Genomic DNA, 14285 nt, shown 5'->3' with positions numbered 1-14285 from the left:
GAACTTTCTTGGACAGTACTGTTTAAGTGTGAAAGGAGGGGTAAGGCAGAAAAGTATCCTTAACATCTTTAATGGAACATATAAATTCTGGGTGAAATTAAGACCTGATGAAAGCTGTATTGGGGGAGTGAGACACCCACCTGCCAATTTTTCTGTGGCTGGAAACAGAGGCTATCTGTATTATCAAGGACAGCCATCCTTTTGCAGGAACTGCTTTAAATTTGGCCATTTAAAGGAGGATTGCCCAGGGGTTAAACTGTGCAGGAACTGTAAAAATCCTGGACATGAGGCTGGGGCGTGTCCACAGCCTAGAGCCTGTGATTTATGTGGATTGACTGGGCATATGTACAGAGACTGTCCTGAAGTGGTAAAGAGGAGGGAAGAAAGGAAGAAGCAGGAGGAGGCTAGGAAGCAAAGGAATCAAATGGATCTTGATAGGAAGAGGGAGGAAGGAGCAAGATTCTTGAGGATGTCTGAGGAGGCTGAAAAAAGACAAAATGAAGCTGTGCAAGACCAGCAGCAGGTGGAAATGGGGGAGGGGTTGATTAGCCCAGCTGTGGAATCTCCCATGAGCATTTTGATTGATGAGTCAGCAAGAATAGACTGGTCTCTCTCCGAGGAAGATGAACCTCCTGGGGGGGAAGTGACTGTCACAGGTGCAGAATGTTTTCGTCCCCCCAGGAAAACGGCAAAAAAGCCACGTTTTGAGAAGGTGGAAGAAGAGGCGATTTCGTTGGAGAACCCATTCGAATGTTTATTTGAGGCCCATATGGATACAGGCTCTGGCGGAGAAGGTTCTTCCAAAGTACTCCAGAGGAAAATCTTAAAATAATGGCGTTGCTAAATTTTCTTCCTTTGGGTTGTTTTAGATTATGTCTTTGAAGTTTTTGTCATCCAATGTGCGTATGTTTAGGAGTAGAGCCAGAAGAGCTCTTATACTAGATATATTAGCAAATCAAAATGTTTATGTAATTTGTGTTCAAGAGTGTGGATTGGATTTTGTGGTAGGGCAGGAGGAGTGGGTGCACGGGCCTGCAATATGGTCAGTGTCAAACAAAAATAGAAATGATGGTGTGGGGATTTTATTCAAAAACAAAAAAATAGAAATTTGTAGTCATACTGTTATTGAGGAGGGAAGGTGTGTGATGGTGGTGGTGAGATTTAATAGAGTGAATGTTCGTATAATTAATATATATGCTCCAGTTAATAAGAATGAAAGAGTGGAATTGTTTGAAAAAGTTAAAATGTTTTTGCCTGGGAAGGATCCGGTTGTGTGGATAGGGGACTTTAATTGTGAGATTGATGGAAAAAATGTGGATGTGTCTGGTAATGTGGTTAAAAATATATTGTTTGATTTTCAGTTGAAGGATGTGATAAAATTATGTGGGGTAGACCCCCAAGATACATATTTTTCAGACAGGGGTATTTATAGTTCGAGACTAGATATGTGTTTTGTGTCGAAAGGTATTATGGGCAAAAATTATATGCAAATGAGGGTAATATATTCGGATCATGAGTGTGTGATGTGTGAACTGGTTTTGGATGTGGAATGTATAAGTGGGAGGGGTTTATGGAAATTAAATGTTAATTTGTTAGAAGATGAGGAGGTGTATGGGAAATATGTTAATTTGTATGGGAGTTGGTGTAGAAGGAAGAATGAGTTTGTAGATGTGTTGGAGTGGTGGGATTGGGTGAAGGAAAAGACAAAAGTATATTTTAAGAAAGTTGGTTATAGAAGAGCAGCTGGTAGAAGGAGAAAGTATGAGTGCTTGTATAAAAGATTGGGGTTTTTGAGAAGTTTGAAGAAGAATGGTTGGGAGGTGGATGAGAAGATTGAGGAAGTTAAGAAGAATATGAAAGAATGGATGGTGAAAAAGGGTAAGGAAATTATGTATCAAGCAAGATTGGATAAGTTAGAAAAGAATGAGAAATGTTCGAGATATTTTTTTTAAAAAGTGATTGGGAGAAAAGAGGATTTGGTATGTGTGTATGATAAGGATGGGAATGTGGTAAAAGGGAAAGTGGTGTTAGGAGTGGTTGAAGAGTTTTACAGAGAATTGTATGCAGTAAAGGAGTGTGATAGAGATTTGGAGTCGGAGGTGGTGGCTGTGATTGAGAAGCAGGTGGACAGAGTGGAGTATGATAGGCTGGTGAGAGGAGTTGGGGAGGAAGAGGTTAAATCAGCTATTGAAAGCATGTCAGTGAATAGAACACCGGGAGAGGATGGGTTGCCAGTGGAGTTTTATAAGCGAATGTGGGATGTGATTAAGTTAGATATGATTGAGATATATGTTTTTATGCGGGAAAAGTGTAGATTGGCGGAGAGTATGAAGAGTGGAGTGGTTGTGCTGATTTATAAGAAAGGGGATGAGAAGGATGTAAGGAATTGGAGACCTATAACTTTGTTGAATGTGGATTACAAGATTTTTGCTAAAATGATTGCCAATAGAATGAGAGATGTGATCGATCAGGTGATTGGGGAGGATCAAGTGTGTGGAATTCCTGGGAGAAGGATTGGGGAGAATCTTTGTTTGTTGAGAGATGTGTTGTGGGATGCAAGGGAGAGAAAGCAAGAGCTTAGTGTGTTATCTATTGATTTTGAAAAAGCGTTTGATAGGTTGTCGCATGATTTTTTGTTTAGAGTGTTGGTGAGGATGGGGTTTCCTGGAGAGTTTGTGAATATGGTGAGGATGTTGTATAAGGGTGTGGGCAGTAAGATTTTGATAAACGGATGGGTGAGTGAAGAAGTGAAGGTGTGTTCGGGTGTAAGGCAGGGATGCCCTTTGTCCCCTATAATCTTTGTGTGTGCTTTAGAACCATTATTAGAGATGATTAGGAAGGATAAGTGTATGAGAGGAGTGCAGATTCCAGGGAGTGGTGGGAAAGAGCTGAAAGTGTTGGCGTATATGGACGATGTGTGTGTGCTGTGTGATTCTTTTGCAGTTTTGAGGAGGGCAAAATTATTGGTGTCTTTGTTTTGTGGTGCGTCAGCTTTTAGGGTAAATTGGAAGAAAAGTGAGTATAAGAGGTTTGGATGTTCAGGTATGAATGAGGACTTGGGGGTGAAAAGAGTGGACGGTGCGATTCAAATTTTGGGGGTTAAAATGGATGAAAAATTGGATGGAAGTGAGAGTTGGGTAGATGTGGAGAAAAGAGTGAGTAGGAAGTTGAGATTTTGGAGTTTGAGAGAGTTGACGTTTGAAGGAAAGATAATGGTGATAAAAAGTGTGATTTTGCCGATTTTTCTGTATCTTGCTGTGGTGTTTCCTCCGGGGTATATGGTTGTAAGGAAATTGAATAGAATTATGTTTGTGTTTTTTTGGGGAACGACAATGGAGAGAGTGAGAAGAGAGACTGTGCTGAAGGACTGGGTGAATGGGGGTATGAATTTTCCTAATATTGAAGTGTATTTAGGGGTGAATGTGATGTTTGCAGTGAAGAGGATGCTGGGAGGTGATTGGAAATTTGCATGCATGGTGAGATTTCTGGGTGGGAAGGTGTTAGGGAAAATAGGATGGATAAAAAGAGATTTAAGGAAGCCGTATGCGTTTGTGAGTCCTAAATGGTATGAGTTTATTGAGAATTTTATGAGGAAATTTGGATTGACAGCGGTGAAGAAAGAGTGTTTGAAAGATAAGAAGAGTGTGTTTAAGTGTATAAAAGATATGGAAGTCCAATGTAATATAAATATGGTGAGAGGTCAGTGTGTTGGTAAGGTGTGGAAGGGGTTGAGGACAGATGGTATTACAAATAGATAGAGAGAGATTGTATGGCAGAGTTTGCATGGTGGGTTGTCAGTTAGAGAGTTTCAGAAAAATCGTGGAGTTGTGAGGAGTGATTTGTGTCCAAGAGAGAATTGTGGTGGGAGTGAAAGTATAGTGCATCTGTTTTGGAATTGTGGGGTGGCACAGGGAGTTTGGAGGGGTATGGGTCCGTTACTTAAGGAGTTGGTTGGGATTAATAGGTTATGCATGGAAATAGTTTTGTTTGGGCTTGCGAGTGTAAGTCAGAAAAATCAAAGGGTATTATTTGTCATATTAGCAATTATAAAAGAGGTTTTGTGGGATGTTAGGAACCTGTATGTGTTTAGAAAGAAAGATGTAACTGTGGAAGGATGTTTGAGAATGGTATTGGATAGGATGTATACAGTGTATTTGGTAGATAAGGAAAGGTTGGGGGAGGTGGATGCAGAAGGGATTTGGAAGGTTTTGAAGTGGAGGTATATGGTGAGAGTGTAGTGGAGAGGTGGAATTTTTATATTGTTTCTGTATTTGCTTTGTGTTATATGAAAATTTAAAAAACCAAAATGAAAAAGCCTGATGATGATTGGATGGAATCGTTCAGAAATGTCTAGGATACTGATAGTAAGTATCGACAGGATATGAACGAGTGTTTTTAAAAATAATTAATCCAAACCTGAAGGTTTTAAAAAAAAAAAAAAAAAAAAAAAAAAAAAAAAATCTGTTCTTATCAGTTTAATATCTGATACGTCCCCTATCTGGGGACCATATATTAAATGGATTTTTAGAACAGGGAGATGGAAATAGAGCTTGCTCTGTCCACTCCACGCATTGACCTGGTATTGCAGTATTTCCAGGACCGGTGCACCCTTTCCTTATGTGTTGACTAAAATCAGATTCCAAAAGTGTTTTTTGTGTTTGCCATTGTTTCTGTCTTTCTGAAGGGATCTCCCCTTTTAATCCCATTATTTCAACACCTGTTGGACAATGCATGAGTGATAATGAGCTAATTGATTAAATGCAATTAATGAATACATTGCCACCTCTTGTTTTGTGTCGTCTGTGTGTCTGTGTTTCCGGCATTTCACATTGGAACAGCTCATTCACCTTCCTTGTCTTCTCTCCGCCCTCCCTTTTAGGTAAGTTAAAGAGCTGCACCTGAGCCAGCCACTGATTGATGCAGCACCACAGTCAAATAGTGGAGTGGAGTAGGGGAACAGCAAACAGCCATTAAAGCCGCCCGCCCGCGCGCCCGCCCACCCGCCACAATGGACCTACCTGTGTACACTAGATGGATGTGATGGAATGTACTGTCGTCCCTACATTTCAAGAAGGAGTAAGAATTGCAGTTGCAACAAAGCCTTGCTTGCCTACAAAGAGAGCAGCAATTTGGATTTGTTACTATGTTACCTAGAAGAATAACAAACTGTGCAAGGATGGAGGTTGTAGGAGCAAGGAGAAGTTGTCTGTAAAGTTGGTGGATGCTTATTTTCCATTTTGCAGTCCCTTGTCTCCCTCTTGTGGCCTCCTGGAGGCAACTAGCTGTGCAAAAAAAGACAGCCTGGCGGCCGGCTGTTGCAGTGTTGCCCTCTCAGGCAACACTGAGTGACTGACTGAGCCGCACCGTCTTATATAAAGTTCAGACGGAACTTTGCACGTGTCATAGTGGAGCCCTGAGGAGCCAGAGCCAGCTTTCTGACATCATAATGGGGCCTCAGAGATAAAAGCCTGGGCCCAGGCAGTGTTGGTCAGTGCTGCTCAGCAGGCAGCACTGGACTGGACTGGATTACAGCTGATACAAGGTGTGAAGGAACAAGGGGTGGCTGTGGGCATGCACTTGCTGCCGCTGCCAGTGTTTATCTGCATGGCAGCAGGGCATTTGGGCGTTGCCAGGAAGGCGTTTTTATGTAGATTCCTCCTCTTTCAGCACTGCATTGTGGTACAAGCAAAAGAAGCAAATCCTGTCTGGCTTCCTCTCCGGCCTTTATTCACCTCCCGTGTAGCTGTGAGTGTGTGAGCCTGCAGGGCCCCATGGAATTGCCTAGAAGTAGGCTGAATCGCTGCAAGGGCTGAACAGCAGAATCGGGCAGGCTCGGGCAACGCGCGGCCCGTTCGGGTTATCGCTTCTCGGCCTTTTGGCTAAGATCAAGTGTAGTATCTGTTCTTATCAGTTTAATATCTGATACGTCCCCTATCTGGGGACCATATATTAAATGGATTTTTAGAACAGGGAGATGGAAATAGAGCTTGCTCTGTCCACTCCACGCATTGACCTGGTATTGCAGTATTTCCAGGACCGGTGCACCCTTTCCTTATGTGTTGACTAAAATCAGATTCCAAAAGTGTTTTTTGTGTTTGCCATTGTTTCTGTCTTTCTGAAGGGATCTCCCCTTTTAATCCCATTATTTCAACACCTGTTGGACAATGCATGAGTGATAATGAGCTAATTGATTAAATGCAATTAATGAATACATTGCCACCTCTTGTTTTGTGTCGTCTGTGTGTCTGTGTTTCCGGCATTTCACATTGGAACAGCTCATTCACCTTCCTTGTCTTCTCTCCGCCCTCCCTTTTAGGTAAGTTAAAGAGCTGCACCTGAGCCAGCCACTGATTGATGCAGCACCACAGTCAAATAGTGGAGTGGAGTAGGGGAACAGCAAACAGCCATTAAAGCCGCCCGCCCGCCCGCCCGCCCGCCACAATGGACCTACCTGTGTACACTAGATGGATGTGATGGAATGTACTGTCGTCCCTACATTTCAAGAAGGAGTAAGAATTGCAGTTGCAACAAAGCCTTGCTTGCCTACAAAGAGAGCAGCAATTTGGATTTGTTACTATGTTACCTAGAAGAATAACAAACTGTGCAAGGATGGAGGTTGTAGGAGCAAGGAGAAGTTGTCTGTAAAGTTGGTGGATGCTTATTTTCCATTTTGCAGTCCCTTGTCTCCCTCTTGTGGCCTCCTGGAGGCAACTAGCTGTGCAAAAAAAGACAGCCTGGCGGCCGGCTGTTGCAGTGTTGCCCTCTCAGGCAACACTGAGTGACTGACTGAGCCGCACCGTCTTATATAAAGTTCAGACGGAACTTTGCACGTGTCATAGTGGAGCCCTGAGGAGCCAGAGCCAGCTTTCTGACATCATAATGGGGCCTCAGAGATAAAAGCCTGGGCCCAGGCAGTGTTGGTCAGTGCTGCTCAGCAGGCAGCACTGGACTGGACTGGATTACAGCTGATACAAGGTGTGAAGGAACAAGGGGTGGCTGTGGGCATGCACTTGCTGCCGCTGCCAGTGTTTATCTGCATGGCAGCAGGGCATTTGGGCGTTGCCAGGAAGGCGTTTTTATGTAGATTCCTCCTCTTTCAGCACTGCATTGTGGTGCAAGCAAAAGAAGCAAATCCTGTCTGGCTTCCTCTCCGGCCTTTATTCACCTCCCGTGTAGCTGTGAGTGTGTGAGCCTGCAGGGCCCCATGGAATTGCCTAGAAGTAGGCTGAATCGCTGCAAGGGCTGAACAGCAGTATCGGGCAGGCTCGGGCAACGCGCGGCCCGTTCGGGTTATCGCTTCTCGGCCTTTTGGCTAAGACCAAGTGTATTTATACAGGAGGTTTTTAGTCGGAAGGTGCTCAGGTACCCTCTCTCTCGGCCTCGGGGGATCGTCCAGGTTCGCCTGGACTTCACCCCCGTGCTGCTATTTGGGAGAGAGGCTTAGTCCTGAGCAACGAGTTGCGATCCCCCCCCCAGCCCTTTGGTGTGTCTCCGGACCCCATAGGGAGCAGCGCAAGCTGCGCGGTTCGACCCGGCTAGGCGATGGCGGGCGAACCAGATGCGGTGCCGGTATATGCCCGGCTGAAAAACTCTGCAAGATTCGTCTTGACAGAGGGTGGAGGCGGTCCACGTGGGATTAAGTTTTTGGTACTCGATATCCTTGAGAAACTACTGGCAGTCCGCAAGCATGAGATTATGGCGATCCAGGACTACCCGAAGCGTGGAGTTTTTGATGTTACATTTATGGGAGAAGGAATCCTCCGTGATGCCATGGAAAAAGCTGAGAGGGAGAAAGCTCAACTCACGTCTTCGGGCGTCAAGGTAATCGAACATGCATTTGAAGTTACCAAACTCGTAGTGATTAAAATGTACTCCCCATACGTAAAGGATCAGGAAGTGGCGGCGTTCTTAGCTGCTTACTTCAGAAACGTTAAACTGTTGGGGAGAGTAATGAACGAGTGCGGAGTGTGGACTGTCAAGTGGAAATTTATTGTGACGCTGATAAAGGACCCCTCCACCCAAAATACGAGATTACCACCGGCTCGTTTTAAAATAGGGAATGTGAATGGCGACCTCTACTTTTCAGGGATGCCAAACTTCTGCAGGACCTGCGGTACCTATGGGCACACCAGTTTTAGCTGCGATGTCACCTGTAGGAACTGTGGAAGTAAAAATCACACCATGAGAGAATGCACAGAAGAAAAGCGATGTAATTTTTGTCAAAAAACTGGTCACCTGTATTTTTCCTGCCCTCATAGGTACCGAGGAGAAGAAGAAGAAGAGCAACCCGAAGCGCCCCCACGTGCTCCGCCAGCAGACCAGGCCCGTCCCCAAGGAGAGGAACAGACCAGCACTCAGATAGAGGAGCGAGGTACCTGGGCTTCCAAGGTGCGAAGTACGGGAGCCAAAGCAGGTACCTCGAGGCCAGCAACCCCAGAGGAAAAAAGGGAGCCCAGTGCAAAGGAAAAGCGGCAGTCAAAGCGGAAGGCCGATATGGAGCAGGCCGGGAAAAAATCGGAGGCGCCCCAGAAGGCTGGTAGCCAGGGGGATGCTGGGCCTGCTCCAAAGCCTGGGTCTCTAACGTCCGACTCGGATGAGGATGATGAGGTACCGGTGGGTCCCCGTAAAAAGGGAAGACAAGGCCGAGTCGGTAGGAGGGAGTCAGGGGAGGAGCAGATGGATATATCAGTGAAGAAAGATGCGGCTCCTCCTAGGACCCCCTCCTCGCCGCGACTGGTGAGGAGGGCGGGCACTGCTCCCTCCGAGAATACTGACACCCCGCCTTGTGCACAACCTCCCCCTCCAGAAAGGCCATCACAGCCCCAGGGGGGAGTGGCGGGGCCCTGGGGGGACCCACCGGACATGGACCTCAGTAGAGCGCCATATGAGACCCAGGTAAGGCTGAATGAGTTTGGGCTCCCTGTGTACGAGGCCGGGGTTGTTGGCAATACCCTCTCTGAAGGTAGTTCCTCTCCCGCGTCATCCCTTCAGACGCTAAGCTTGGATGGGGGCGGGTATACGAGTTCAAGTGAGATATCTGGTGTTGCTGGTGGAGAGACAGTCTGATTTTAATTACCAATATTATTTATAATTTTAAAATCAAGACAATTTTTTCTCCCTACAGTTCCAATGTCTGAGATAAAGGGAATCTCCCTCAACGTGAGGGGCGCAAAGACAAAAGTGAGAAGGGTTGCTCTTTTCAATTATTTATCTTGCCTGGCAGCCTCTGTTTTTTTCCTGCAGCCTATGTATGCACGACTGGAGCCGGAGTTCCAGGGTGAATATCTCTGTGGCAGATGTGAGCATATTGTTCACCTGGAAGCTCGTATTAGAGATCTGGAGGAGCAGAATGCAACACTGAGGAGGATAGACAATTTTGAACGGAGCTTGCTGCTCACAGAGCATGCAGTTAGTGGGTTACAACTGGAGGGTGAAGACATGGGTGAGCAGGATCAGGTAAGTAGCTGGGTTAATGTAGTTAGGGGCAGTAGAAAGGGGTCAAAGACAAGGAAGGCCGATCCGGTTTCTGACATTCCAGGCAAAATTGCCAAGTTGGGTGATGATGCGAGGGTGTCAGTCTCAGAAATGGCAGCCCTAGTGGATACTGATCTCCCTAACAGCCGGGAGAACAGCCCAGCTAGTAGTCGGCGGGATGGTAATGCAGGTAAGCCAAGACAATTGATAGTCGTAGGGGATTCTATAATCAGGAAGACGGATAGAATTATTTGTCGCCAAGACCACCTCAACCGAATGGTTTGCTGTCTCCCTGGTGCCAGGGTTCGGCATGTGGTGGAACGGGTGGACAAATTGCTGGGAGGGGCTGGTGATGATCCAGCTGTCGTGGTCCATGTCGGTACCAACGACAGAATAAATGGTAGGTGGAGGAGCCTTAAGAATAATTTTAAAGAACTAGGCTACAAGCTGAAGGGAAGGACCTCCAAGGTTGTATTCTCAGGAATACTGCCTGTGCCATGCGCATCACAGGAAAGACAGCGGGAGCTTAGGGAGTTAAATGCATGGCTGAAGTCTTGGTGTAGAGGAGAAGGATTTGGGTTCCTAGAGCACTGGGCTGACTTTTCATTGGGGTACAAACTGTATTCTGCAGATGATTTGCACCTAAATGGAAGGGGGTCCGCTGTGCTGGGGGAGAGAATTCTAGCTGGGGTGGCGGAGTATTTAAACTAGGGCTGAGGAGGGAGGCCAATGTAGAAAAAAAAGGGGTAGCCAGGTTAGAGAGGGGTCAGACTATATTGGTGGGGGGAGATACAGAATGTGGGGAGAGGACTAGACAACAAGATAAGGAGATCCTTTCGTTACAAAACATCAGTGTAAATAAAAAGGACCGATTAATGTCAAATCACATTTCTGATAATAAAAGTGAAAAACTGACAGGCAAGTTAAAGTGTGTGTTCACAAATGCCAGAAGTCTAGCAAGCAAAATGGGGGAGCTGGAGGCCTTGATACTGGAAGAAAATATAGATATAGTTGGTGTTGCTGAAACATGGCTGGACTCTTCACATGACTGGGCTGTAAATCTACAGGGTTTTACACTTTTTCGTAAAGACAGGACAAATAGGAAAGGTGGTGGTGTATGTCTGTATGTGAGAAGTGATATGAAGGCGAGTGTGAAAGAGACAATAGTGGGTGAAGACTGTGAGGAGGTTGAAACCTTGTGGGTGGAACTAGAAAGGGAGGTAAACACTGAAAAAATTACTTTTGGTGTAATCTATAGACCCCCCAATATAACTGAGGAGATGGAAGGTCAGATATATAAACAGATGGAGCGGGCTGCACAGGCGGGTACTGTAGTGATAATGGGAGATTTTAATTTCCGGGATATTAATTGGTGTCATGGTTCGGCTTCAACTGCAAAGGGGAGACATTTCCTCAACCTGTTGCAGGAAAATTTTATGGGCCAGTTTGTGGAAGACCCGACTAGAGGTGAAGCTCTGTTGGATCTGGTCATTTCTAATAATGCAGAGCTTGTTGGGAATGTCAATGTTCGTGAAAACCTCGGTAACAGTGATCACAATATAGTTACATTTTACCTATACTGTAAAAAACAAACGCAGGCTGGGAGGGCAAAAACATTTAATTTTAAGAAAGCCAATTTCCCCAGGATGAGGGCGGCAATTCAGGATATAGACTGGGAAGAACTAATGTCAAATAATGGAACAAATGATAAATGGGAGATTTTCAAATCTACTTTGAGTTATTATAGTGCAAAATTTATTCCTACAGGAAATAAGTATAAACGACTCAAATTAAACCCCACATGGCTTACACCTTCTGTGAAAGGGGCAATACATGACAAAAAAAGGGCATTTAAAAAATACAAATCTGAGGGTACAGCTGTAGCCTTTGTAAAATATAAAGAGCTTAATAAAATCTGTAAAAATGTAATAAAATTAGCAAAAATACAAAATGAAAGGCAGGTGGCCAAGGATAGTAAAACAAATCCTAAAAAATTCTTCAAGCATATAAATGCAAAAAAGCCAAGGTCTGAACATGTAGGACCCCTAGATAATGGTAATGGGGAGTTGATCACAGGGGATCAAGAGAAGGCAGAGTTACTAAATGGGTTCTTTAGCTCTGTATATACAACAGAAGAAGGAGCAGCTGATGTAGCCGGTGCCAGTGCTGTTAATATATCAGTTGATATACTGAATTGGATGAATGTAGAGATGGTCCAAGCTAAATTAAATAAAATAAATGTGCACAAGGCCCCAGGACCAGATGGGTTACACCCTAGAATTCTTAAAGAGCTTAGTTCAGTTATTTCTGTCCCCCTTTTCATAATATTCAGAGAATCTCTAGTGACTGGTATAGTGCCAAGGGACTGGCGCAGGGCAAATGTGGTGCCTATTTTCAAAAAGGGCTCTAGGTCTTCCCCGGGTAATTATAGACCAGTAAGCTTAACATCCATCGTGGGGAAAATGTTTGAGGGGCTATTGAGGGACTATATACAGGATTATGTGACAATAAATAGCATTATAAGTGACAGCCAGCACGGTTTTACTAAGGACAGAAGTTGTCAAACTAACCTAATCTGTTTTTATGAAGAGGTGAGCAGAAGTCTAGACAGAGGGGCCGCTGTGGATTTAGTGTTTTTGGACTTTGCAAAGGCATTTGACACTGTCCCCCTAATGGGTAAATTAAGGACTATAGGTTTAGAAAATATAGTTTGTAATTGGATTGAGAATTGGCTCAAGGACCGTATCCAGAGAGTTGTGGTCAATGACTCCTACTCTGAATGGTCCCCGGTTATAAGTGGTGTACCCCAGGGTTCAGTGCTGGGACCACTATTATTCAACTTATTTATTAATGATATAGAGGATGGGATTAATAGCACTATTTCTATTTTTGCAGATGACACCAAGCTATGTAATATAGTTCAGACTATGGAAGATGTTCATGAATTACAGGCAGATTTAAACAAACTAAGTGTTTGGGCGTCCACTTGGCAAATGAAGTTTAATGTAGATAAATGTAAAGTTATGCATCTGGGTACCAACAACCTGCATGCATCATATGTCCTAGGGGGCGCTACACTGGCGGATTCACTTGTTGAGAAGGATCTGGGTGTACTTGTAAATCATAAACTCAATAACAGCATGCAGTGTCAATCAGCTGCTTCAAAGGCCAGCAGGATATTGTCGTGTATTAAAAGAGGCATGGACTCGCGGGACAGGGATGTAATAATGCCACTTTACAAAGCATTAGTGAGGCCTCATCTAGAATATGCAGTTCAGTTCTGGGCTCCAGTTCATAGAAAGGATGCCCTGGAGTTGGAAAAAATACAAAGAAGAGCAACGAAGCTAATAAGGGGCATGGAGAATTTAAGTTATGAGGAAAGATTGAAAGAATTAAACCTATTTAGCCTTGAAAAAAGACGACTAAGGGGGGACATGATTAACTTATATAAATATATTAATGGCACATACAAAAAATATGGTGATATCCTGTTCCTTGTAAAACCCGCTCAAAAAACAAGGGGGCACTCCCTCCGTCTGGAGAAAAAAAGGTTCAAGCTGCAGAAGCGACAAGGCTTCTTTACAGTAAGAACGGTGAATTTATGGAATAGTCTACCGCAGGAGCTGGTCACAGCAGGGACAGTAGATGGCTTTAAAAAAGGGTTAGATAATTTCCTAGAACAAAAAAATATTAGCTCCTATGTGTAGAAATTTTTCCTTCCCTTTTCCCTTCCCTTGGTTGAACTTGATGGACATGTGTCTTTTTTCAGCCGTACTAACTATGTAACTATGTAACTATGAGTGCGGTATCCCCCACACAATGTCTTACCAAAAATACAAAGAGGATTGGAAGTGTGGTCCATCCATCTGGTCTGGATCTAACGAGTCCAGATCAGCAGGGGTCGCCATTCTTTTTAAGGGAAACGTTTTAGTTGATTTTATTCAAGAAATTTTACCAGGACGTATCTTAATGGTTAAAGCTTTTATTGATGGCACAAAATGGCAGTTTTTAAATTTTTACGGATCACCAGAAAAAAATGAAAGAGCGAGGATGTTAGAGATTTTACCACTTTTTATCAATACATCTGAGCCTTTCATCCTCGCAGGTGATTTTAACTGTGTTATGAGAGGAGAGCGCCGGCTTACCAACAGTACGAGCAGAAATTATGATAAGACCTCTGGAATGCTCAAGGATATCGTGAATGATTTTAATTTAAGTGATGTTTATAAAGAAAGTAACAGAAATAGTCCAGAGGAAGCCGGCGTCACCTGGAGCAATGCCACCTGTAGCTCCAGGATTGATTTTATTTTTTGTCCTAAAAATTTACTGCCTTTTAGTTGTGATGTTTTAACCAATGTTTTTTCTGATCATAGGCTTTTATCGTTTTTAATAAAGCATGATCTTAACAACTCGGTTGGTAAAAAGTCCTGGAAGTTTAACGTTTCCCTTTTAGACGATCCACAGGTTTTAGCAGATTTTATTGAATTTTACAGAACGAACAGGCGGGTGAGAGATGTGCGTACTCCCATCAAGGCTTGGTGGGAGAAGATGAAAACAAAAATCAAAGACTTCTTTATTAAAAAGAGCGTGGCGAAAGCCAAGGAGAAAAAAGAGTTTTTTAATACCCTCAACACCCGCCTGCAGACCCTGTACAAAATGAGAGAACATGGAATAGAGGTAAAATCCGACATCATCAGTTTAAAGAAAGAGATAGCCCAGTGCCTGGAGCAGAGAGGTAAAGAGATCATTTTCCGTTCAAAAATGCAACATGTAGAAGAGAACGAGACCTGCTCCAGGTACTTTTTTAAGAA

At 44.0% G+C, this 14285-nt stretch overlaps 2 non-coding genes across 2 annotated transcripts; both read left to right on the top strand.

Annotated features, from left to right (window-relative positions):
* The first annotated feature begins 4418 nt into the window (after positions 1–4418).
* LOC142720530 (U2 spliceosomal RNA) lies at positions 4419–4613 on the top strand. The gene has a single exon (XR_012873307.1). It is a non-coding gene; the product is annotated as a U2 spliceosomal RNA (small nuclear RNA).
* Positions 4614–5859: 1246 nt separating this feature from the next.
* LOC142720475 (U2 spliceosomal RNA) lies at positions 5860–6050 on the top strand. Its single transcript, XR_012873258.1, has one exon. It is a non-coding gene; the product is annotated as a U2 spliceosomal RNA (small nuclear RNA).
* The last annotated feature ends 8235 nt before the right edge of the window (positions 6051–14285 follow it).

The sequence above is a fragment of the Rhinoderma darwinii genome, unplaced genomic scaffold (genome assembly GCF_050947455.1).
Source record: "Rhinoderma darwinii isolate aRhiDar2 unplaced genomic scaffold, aRhiDar2.hap1 Scaffold_499, whole genome shotgun sequence".
Lineage (NCBI taxonomy): Eukaryota > Metazoa > Chordata > Amphibia > Anura > Rhinodermatidae > Rhinoderma > Rhinoderma darwinii.
The sequence above is the reverse complement of the archived record's forward strand: the minus strand, read 5'-3'. Positions and strand labels throughout refer to the sequence as shown.